At 38.4% G+C, this 10,719-nt stretch overlaps 1 non-coding gene across 1 annotated transcript; it reads right to left on the bottom strand.

Moving 5' to 3' along the window:
* Positions 1 to 10,393: 10,393 nt before the first annotated feature.
* On the bottom strand, positions 10,394 to 10,500 carry LOC114913624 (small nucleolar RNA R71). Its single transcript, XR_003799548.1, has one exon. It is a non-coding gene; the product is annotated as a small nucleolar RNA R71 (small nucleolar RNA).
* Between the last annotated feature and the right edge of the window lie 219 nt (positions 10,501 to 10,719).

Genomic DNA, 10,719 nt, shown 5'->3' with positions numbered 1-10,719 from the left:
AGGCTGTACGCTATGAGAGAAGGAGCAGGAGGCTTTTGGATAGCGGACACCGGTCACTTTAGGGGTTCAAGGGGTCTTCCAAGAGATAGAGCTTTTGTGAGGAGAATTTTCTGTGAGAGAGAATTGGGTGTACAATGATTCAGGGTGAGGTCTCCTCTTGTAAATTTTTTTTTTTTATAGTGAAGTTTGCATGCCCCATGGAGGCGAGTCCTTTTGTGGCTGATCTACGTATTTTGATTATTTTGTTTTGTTTCTTTTTTCTTCCTGCTGCATCGCGTGGTACTGAAAAGGTCCTAGGAGGTAGTGTCCTGACCAAACATCCATCTAACAAGTGGTATCAGAGCAAAGTGGTACAAAAACGCAGATTACAGCGGTGGTGAGCAAGACTGAAGATGGAGAAGACAGGATCAATCAAGATGGAGATCAATAAGTTTGATGGTAAGAGCAATTTCTCCTTGTGGCCGGCAAGGGTGAAGGACGTGCTCATCCAACAGGGGTTGATCGATGCTCTCTTGTGCGAGGAGAAGCCGACCACCATGGAGGTGCGGGATTGAAAATGGCTATAGATGCAGATGGTGAGTACCATCCATATATACCTGATGGATGAGGTGGTGATCCATGTGCTGAGCGAGACTTTCCCAATGGTGCTGTGGTTGAAGCTCGAGGAGTTGTACATAGCGAAGTCTCTCACCAACACTCTTTTCCTCTGGAGGTAGTTCTACCAACTGCGAATGGCTGAGGGACAGAGCATGCAGGAGCATCTAAGCCACTTCTAGAAGATCCTCACTGACCTCCTCAGCATTGGTGAGAATGTTGAGGAGAAGATCAGGATGTTGGTTTTGCTAGCGTCGCTTCCTCCTTCGTACGAGTCCTTGGTAACTGCTCTTCTAGTGGGGAAGAGCACTATTAAGATGGGCGAGGTCACCGCAGTGATACTCCAGAATAAGGTTCTCAGGAGGGAGAACCCAGTTTCGAGCTCAGGTAGCGGTAGCTCAGCTTTGGTGGCTTCTGGAGGAGTAGGAGGTGGTAGACGGAGCGACAGGAGATCGCAACAAGGGCGGTCCAAGTTCAGGAAGGACTTGAGCAAAACCAGGTATTACCGGTGTGAGGAGTTAGGGCATCTAGCCAGAGATTGCCCTCACCTCAAAAATTGAATGGTGGCTGCTGTAGCGACAGCTGGCAGCATTTCAGATGGAGATATTCTGGAGATATCTGATAAGGTATCTACTTCTTCCCAGCAGTGGATATTAGATTCTACATGCCCCTATCATGTATGTTGCAGAGAGGAGCAGTTTGACTCCTTGAAAAATAGTGAGGGCACTATATATCTACCGGATGGATCGAGCTGTGCGATCAGAGGTATCGGGACGGTTAGCTGGAGGACACATGACGGTGCAGTAAGAAGATTGGGGGAGGTCCGATACATATCCGATTTCAGACGGAATCTTATCTCACTTAGCAGACTGGATTCGAGAGGTTACAGGATAGTAGCTGATGGAGAAATTTTGAGGGTGCTATGCGGCGATAGGATTATGCTGGAGGAGAAGAAGGGGAGTAGAGGACATTATTACCTGACGGGGAGCCCAGTGCAGGGTGGAGCTTCGGGAGCCAAGTAGAGCCCAGAGCGAGGTGGAGCTCCAGGAGGTGGATCGGGTACGAGACAGGAGATTCAAGAGGACGAGAGGCGACGTCGCAAGGTGAGATTCCTATTGCCGCAGGATGATGCCCCGAGCAGGTCTCAAGTCAGGAGAAGCACAGCATACGATGGAGATGGGATCGAGCAGCCTGGCTCGACTCCCATGTTTGCCCATCCATGATCAGCAGGCGATTGCCCCAAGGCATGGGGGCGAAGAGATCCAGAAGCTCTCGGAGTTTGGAGGAGGCCGAATATCGAGTCGAGGTGGAGATTGTTAGGATTTGATGCCTCAAGAATCAGTCCATATTGAGCCCACAGCGAGGTTCGCGATAAAAAATGGAGTCCAACAAGACTAAGATCACCTAAAACGAAGCTCTGACGGAGAAGATACGAGCTTTTGAAGTCGGCACGAGACCCGAGGTGGTGGAAGACCGTCGGCGGCCGGCGGGCCGGCAGAGCGGTGGCCGCCTGGCCACAGGCGGTGGCGTGCGGCCCAGGCGGGGCCAACGCATGGGATGCGCGACCCAGGCGCGCGGCCCAAGCGGGCACGCGGCCCAACCGAGCGTGCGGCCCGGCCCGTGCGCGGGCCCACGCTCAGGTGCAGCCCAGGCCCGCACGTGCGGGCCGGCCCAAGCCCAGGTGCCGTGCCTGGGCCTGTACCCCGATCCACCATGGACCGAACGGTCCACGGTTGGGCCTGTGGACCGCGTGGGCATTTCCCATGCGTTTGTCGTGGTCTACGGCACTATTCCATGGACCGATCGCGATCGGATGGCTCAGGGAGTTGCCGGTGATGATCTAATGGTTTTGGGCCTTAATTGGGTTTGATTAGGACTCTTAAACCTAATCTAATTGAGTTTTAGCCCTATAAAAGGGCTTGAACAGTGAAGTAGGGAGTTGTGGCTCGATTTTTTTTGGGCTCGTGTGCGTGCGGGTGTGGTCGCATGGAAACCAGAGAAGATCGGGACCCGTGGAGGAGAGAGAGAAGGCCGTACGTTGTGAGAGAAGGAGCAGGAGGCTCCTGGACAGTGGACGCCGATCACTTCAGGGGTTCAGGGGGGTCTTCTAAGAGAGAGAGCTTTTGTGTGGAGAATTTTTTGTGAGAGAGAATTGGGTGTACAAGGGTTGAGGGTGAGGTCTCCTCTTATAAAATTTTTTTTTCGTAGTGAAGTTTGCATGCTCCGTGGAGGCGAGCCCTTTTGTGGCCGATCCACATATTTTGATTGTTTTATTTTATTTTTTTTTTCTTCCTTCTGCATCGCGTGGTACTGAAAAGGTCCTGAGAGTGATGTCCTGACCAACATCCATCCAACACCTCCATCGTGCTTCCATTACAGGTCTTTGATTAAAACATACTTCACACCTTTGTGAACAGTTCCAATGACAAAACGGTAACCAAGTAGACAAGAAACTATTTCTGCACACCGCGGACAATGATTAGCATTTCGTTCTCATATGTCAGAAGAAAATTCCAACCAGATAATGCTTGCTTGTGAAAGCAACTGGATGACCATCTTGCATGAGCACTCCTCTAATACGTATCTAAGTATCAAAATCAAAAATAAATAATTTAGATAAATCTAGTAAAGCAAGCACTAGAATCTCAGAGCTTCTTTAAATGCTGTAAAGGCTTTATCTACTGTTACATCCCATTTGGATAAAAATGGGCAAAAGATATCCTTCATCAACTCTTGGGAGGTTGACAAGGGCCCGAAGGGCATTATAAGGAATTCTTAATGACCTTCGTGGATCCTCAATACAGTTTTTTGAATATTTTCCTATAGGATTCTGATTTGGTGATAATTAGACCTTGAATTAGATCTGTTGAAGTAGTAGGCTCTATGTCAAACAATTCATCTGCTAAAGGAATCTATTTATTCTTGCCGTTCAGTGCTCTACAGTCCATACGCATCCTTCAGGAACCCTTTTATTTCCTCACAAAGAAGAAGAATAGGGGCTTATGTTATGATGGATAGTTCCCATTTGGAGCAGTTCCTCATCTACCCTTTCAATTTCCATTTTTGGAAAATAAGGGTACTGATAGAAAGGCCAATTAGTAGTAGGCTTATTCCTGGGCATCAATTCAATCCTCTGATAGTAGGATTGAGGGGGAAGTAGTCCTTTGGCTCGTAGAAGAGAATTTAAGTTTCTCTTTTTTGTAAAAAAAAAACAACAAAACATTTCTTCCATCCCCTTTAGCAAGCTTTTCAGTGGTGCAATGTCTTATACTTGTCATCGTTGCACCCATGGTGAATCTTTCCAATATTGTGCCCCTATTATTTTATTGCTGCCAATCTCAACTTTCGCCCTTCTAGTTGCATAAAATCTGTATCTTTTCCTTCTACTTTGAAACGTATTTTGAAAAGAAAAAATTTCAATCCAAATTCTTCAAGAGTGGCCAACCACTGAAGTCCCAGTACAATATCACAACCCCCCAAGGCGAAAATATGGCAATCAACATGACCCTTAAAAGCCTTGTATTTTTAGGGGCAAGTTATTTTCTATACCTCAGCTAGACAATTTACCCCTCCTCCGCTGGCTACCCCTTGCATGTGATTGGAGCTTTAGGACAAAGCCAAGAAGATGGAGAAAAGACCTCTCTCGAGGAAAAGAGAAGTAGGACGCTAGCGAATAGTACATCTCATGGGGGCCAATACCATCCCACTCGGTAGGAGAAGGAATGGCATGGAGCCACCTAACAAAGGCAAAGATGCATATATCATCCAACAAAGTAGTAGTTGGTGTGGGTTACTCCCCACACTATCTAAAAAATCTAAAAGACCATCTAGATTTTATAAGCCCCATCCAAAAGCTATCGGAGTATGGTTGCTTGTTCCCGTTCATTACTCATTTCCAAAACATCATGTACATGACTCTTCAAGACAATCTCAACCTATTCCAAGGAGAAGGTGGTGGAACCAAGCATCAAATGTGAAGATGTCAAGAAATGGGTGGAGAAGTAAAATAGAACCAGACTAGCGCCCAGAGTCCTTTATAGAAGTGGTTGTTCATGGAGGATCTCTCACCCAATGACGGACTGATTACTTCCCTTTCCAGTTATCCAGAACAATCTCAGTACAACCCACAGCAAACCGACCCATTCTTTTTCATTCTCCGCATGGTTTATGCATCCAACACATGTTGTCATGCCTCCAACCTGAAATCGTGAGTCGAAGATCATGGTAACCACCGCATACTCATAGAGAAACATTTCCACAACATATAAGGCAACTTATCATACTATCATAAACCAACAGCGGCATAATTAGTTAATAATTTAAGTCAAAACTTAACAATCTAAATTTCAATTTTAATGTCTCAATAAATTCAACAATATTCAATAAATTTTACATCAAATTCAATAAGTATTCATAATCTAAAATAAAAATATAGTAGTTCTTCTTCTAGTCACTTCCCGCACATATCTCATATCATCTCAGTTTCTCAAGATCTGTAAAAATAGTAAAATAGGAGGTAATGAGCTAGATAGCCAGTAAGCAATGATTATTTTAACTAAATTATATCAAACAATAAAAAAAAATTATTTATAAAAATAAGCATATAAAGTTCATCAATTCGAAATCAATTTCAATTATACAACATAGTTAATGCCAAATTCAGTTCTTTTTCAAAAATTTAAATTTTTTTCAAGAATTAATTTCTTTTATTCTCAAATTCTTTTGATCAACTATGATCTATGATCAATTTTTTTATGACAGGATCATAACAACGTATATCATCTTGTGGTGAGCTATGAATCATCTGGTAGTAAATCCTTCGGAATCGCTAGTCTGCTGGCGGTTAGTCACTAGTCTACTGGCGATATAAATCCCAATTTAATTACCAACGTATTACCCTCATTGACAAGATCTTTTACATAGTAGGTTGTCAATTCATATCATTCTTGAATCAAAATTCTTCATAATTCATGTTTCTTATTCTAGTTTGATAGGATTACACATAATCATATGGTATCAAAATCAATCCATATAATGCATAACAAATCAATGCATTCAATCATTCATCATCAAACATTTTAAAATAAGATATTTTTAATAACAAAATATCATTTATCAAATTCATGCATCATTTCACAATGAAAAATATATTATAATTTATCGATAAATTTAAAAAAGTGAAGCATTATTTATCTCATACGTATTTCAATAAATCCACATAATTCTACAAAATTTTCCAAAATCTTCGATTCATGGATCATTTCACGATATCCCACTATTAGGTATCCACAACCCCTATATAAAATCAAATCTAATAATCAAAAAAATATGAATACCATATTCAATGGCCTAGATTGATCCGATTATTAATTTCTTCCATTCAAGATCCAATTAGAATATAGGTGATTCAGAGAATGGCTATTTAGATTAAATTAGATTCAAAGTGATAGGGCCAGAAATCTTTTATTGAGTTCATAAATCAAGTAGGGAGAAAAAGTCAGACGAAGAGAATTCATAAGGTACAATCCAAATTGATCAGGTGACACAATCTAACATCTCGATTGATCCAATCAAGATGATTGAATCAAGTTATGGTGAAACTAGTATACAGATGATTGAAAATAAAATCATGGATGATCAACTCTAACAGTGGATGTCGACACAATGCCTAGCGATTACGGACCAGGATCCCTTCACTAGGGCATTCAAACTCATCATCAATCTTCTCAAAGTTTTGAAAAATTCTAGGAGAGAGAAATAATATAGAAAAAAAATAGAGAGACAAATAGAGAGAAAAATGGAGAGAGAAGGTGGAGAGAGAAAAAGAGGAAAGAGGGAGAGAGGGAGGAGAGAGAAATTTTTTTTCTTCTTTCTTCTTTCTTTCTTTTCTTCTTCTCCTTTTTTTTTTCTTTTTTTCCTTCTTCATTCTTTCAAACAGAATAGGGGACCTTGGGGTCCCCATTTGTTCCCCCAAATTGGAGGCCATGGTTGAGCGGCTAGGGTTAGGAGTGGCCGGGCGATGGCGGTGCAAGCGGAGGACCACTGGTCGGTGGTCGGCGGCAGTGACTACCGTCGAAAAATCGAGAAATATAGGCGAAAAATGAGATAAAAACAAGGAAAATGATCCAAGCCCATTTTTGCCAAAATTCAACAATTGCCGACCGAAGTCCCAACATCTGTGGCTAAGAAAGATGAGGAGAAGAATAAAGATAGATTCTTGCCAATTTTTCGACGAGTTTGCCTTGATTCTAGTGAACTCCATGAAAATCCTAAAAACAAAAAAAAATGAAAGCTGGGCTTCTTTCTGGCGATGGACGGTGACCGGAGGAGTAGAGATCGAAAGGGAGGTTGGCCTCCTTTTATAGAGGCCAGGAGGAGTGCGAGCCCTCCTCGGTTTCCATCTCTTCGAAGACCATGTGGAAGAGGACTCCGTCTAGGAGTCCAATTCCTTCAGGCCGCACAGCACATGCTGTCTCTTTTAGTTTATGCTTCAAGATCCGTGGCTTTTTAGTCAGTGGAAACTTATTATATTCTTCCCCCCTAAAAAATTTCATCCCCAAAATTTTCTGTGAAAGATTTTTAAACTTTAAAGTTTCACAATCATGATCTTATTTCCAAGTTTCTATGAATTCTACTTATCAATTTGTTTTCCTTATTAGATGTTATCACAAGTATAGGGTTCAATATCTTTGACTTGATTCTTCTGATAAATGATCGAAATCAAATCCATCTCTCGTAAATGAAAAAAAATCAATACCTTAATTCTAATAAGGATTTCAAATTTCTCCATCAGAACATCAGCTACTCTTAATTAATCGATCCGTCATAAGATTAGATTGCAAATGACTTCAATTCACCTCTTGTAGAACAATCTTCAATTTAATAGATGACCTCAAACTCTTCAATCAAGTAGAGAAATGATATTGATTGAAGAAGTAAAAGCTCCATATTTATGAGGGATAAGATCCATATCAAAATATTTATTATTCAAGGTGGAAATTAGATGACCCATTAATTTTAGATGCAAAATGCTAAAACTTTAACTTAGCATAAGATAGGAGAACATACTAATATGAATCACATGGTGATATCCTAATCAGTCGAGAACTAAGAATATTTTCTCTCATCTATGCTTTCAAAAGTTGGAAATTTACCATTCTAGTCTCACCCTCGAACTTTTTGATATTTTAATTTTTAATATAATTTCATCATTGAATCATCTCAAAAAGAAAGGTCAATACCACAAATGTTGATCAGAATCAAAAATATTATTTCTGATAATTAAAATCAATATCTTAATTCCAAATAAGAATATCAGATTTCTTACCCAAAATATTAACTGCTCATGATTTAATTGATCTATTATAAGATTATGAACAAACTTTATTATACTTTCAATAGAAGAACATTCGAGGATGAAAATCTAAGATCGATAGACAATCTCATATTCTTCTAACAAATAGAGAATTATAAGTTTTAATTCTAAAAGAAAGAAATCTATCGCTGAAAATTTCAAATCCCAGATTAAGAATCAATGGCCTACTCATCCAAGATTCAAGATGCTAAATTTTTTTTTAATATCCTAAAGAAGAGACCAACTTGTGAAAATCACATAGTGATACCAAATTATTCAAAATCAGAATATTATCCTTTCCATTATTGATGAACTCTCTCTATACGGATATCAAATCATATCTTCTATTATAAATTCTTAACTTAAAGGATTAATATTGTTGACTAGCTTAAATAATCCAAGTCATCATGCTTCCGCTATGCATTCTGATCTAAACTATCAAAAGTTTACAAGATGTAATAACTTTCAACAAAATATTACTTCATATTGAGAAGATCTAAAATTTAACTTTTAAATAGGTCAAAAGAAACTTTCAAATCTCATTCCCAACATGCATTGAGCATATCCATCTGACTCAATCTTTATGTCCAATATCATGTTCAAAATCTTCATACAAATTCACTATAATTCAATATGAATTACATCTTAATTCTCATATCAGTTCAATTAAAAAATTTTAAATAGAAATCCTATAAATAAGATCAATAAGAAAAATCTTTTGATGTTTTGCCAAGTTAGCACTCAAATCAAAATATATAGGTAGAATTGATACAATCATCTTTTCTAAAATTTCTTCTATTGAATCTTGGACATCCATTAAAATACTTTTCATAACAATCATGCAAGTCTCTTAAAATCAAATCTCTATATAATGTCAAATTTTGTCAAGGATCTCAATAACAATGTCAAAGAACTCTAGATCAATTTCTAAATCCAAAATTTTGAATTATAATTTCACAGGTATCCCAAAATCTCAAATAGATATAAATAGAATTTTTTATCTGAATATAAAGATAGCAATCAAGGATTTCTTTTGCAACCTCAACAATAATGGCAAAAAATCTCTCAATCAACTTAGATATGTAATCCTTGAATTAAAGTTTCATATGTATCATATAATCCTCAATAGACAAAAGTAAGATCTATTGTTTAGATCCAAAGATAATAATCAAAGACTCCACCAAATAAATATCTGCAATCTCAAAATCAATTTCTTTAAAAACAAATAGACTTCTTTACAATATTCACAACTGTATGTTTGTTTCTAGCGCAAGCTTCATACATGATCAATATTTTGATATAAACTTCAAAGAATATTGCAATCAAATATCATGAAAGGTCTTCTTACTCTAACTTGAAGTAACACTGATAAGTGGTATATTTTTAAATTTATTAAAGATATTTTTGATAATTTATGGTGTTAATATCTTCTTAAAAATCTAATTTCATGAATAAATTAGATTTTCTTGTAAAAATAAATAATTTTAAAAAAATATAAAATTAGAGCATATTTATGAAAAATAGATATTGATTTAATTGAGAATCTAAGTACCAAAATATTAAAAAATTAATAAAAAAATTAATACATATATTTTTTTTTTATTTTTTAGATAAAAATCGGTGCAAAAAATGGAGTCAAAATATCCTAAAAAATCTTTAAAATATCCTTCGGTGCACGGTGGACCAGCCGATCGGTCCACAGAGCCAAAATGCGGTCCATCGAAAACCTCACACAGTCCACAGACGTGATCTATGGGTGGTGGAAGCCTCTTTTGTGCAATCCAATGATTGATATCGATTCTGAGGAAGATTTGACGGTCCATACTCATTGTCGGTTGAAAGAAAGACTCTTTTGCACGATCTGATGGTCGAAATTTTATCCATCAAACGATCGGATGATTAAGGATGCTCCCGACTTTGAATAGGAGATCAAAAGTACTGATCGATAGCCTAGATCTCATCTGAAGCATGATCGAACGATCAGAATCGAATTCGACACTGATAAGGAGAAAAGAGCTGATTTTTTAGCTGATTTGGGCGATCCAAAGGTGATCCAACGGTCAGAAATATTCTTTTGGGTTTAATACATTTTCTAATGATTTTAGGATTCTTTTTTTAATCCAGTTGGGACAGTCCAACCCTCATATATCCGACTGTCACAAACTGATGTCAATTTTGAAATTAAACCCCAAATCATAAACATACTTCTCAAATTCACTGGAATTAAGGATGCATACATTTTTATGAGGGAATTTAAGAAAGTATGCGCCATCATGCGGCTTCAACAGCTCACTGAGGATGCTGTAAAACTTAAGTTGATCAACTTTGCCCTCAAGGATAGTGCCAAAAAAATGGTTATACAGTCTTTCTAATTAATCCATCGCATCATGGGAGGGTTTTGTTAGAGTGTTCCTAAAAAAAATTTTTCCACACTATAAGACTGCCAAATTTAGGAATGAAATTAATCAATTTTATTAATTACCTGGTGAGTCTTTTTAGAAGTGCTTTGATCGTTTTAAGAACTTTTTGAGTCAATGCCCACACCATGAAATAGAAACTTTGAGGCTGTGCCAAATCATTTATGAAGGACTAGACCCAAACTCTAGAACCATGTTAGAATTAATGTGTCAGGGTCAATTCATGAACAAAGAACCCATAGAAGCTTGACAATTTTTAGAGGACCTAACAGAAAAGAGTTTACAATGGGAGATTACTAGGAAATCCGACAGACACACACCTTCGAGAGGGGGTGTATATCAAGTGCAACCTTC

This window comes from Elaeis guineensis, chromosome 3, assembly GCF_000442705.2.
Source record: "Elaeis guineensis isolate ETL-2024a chromosome 3, EG11, whole genome shotgun sequence".
Lineage (NCBI taxonomy): Eukaryota > Viridiplantae > Streptophyta > Magnoliopsida > Arecales > Arecaceae > Elaeis > Elaeis guineensis.
The sequence above is the reverse complement of the archived record's forward strand: the minus strand, read 5'-3'. Positions and strand labels throughout refer to the sequence as shown.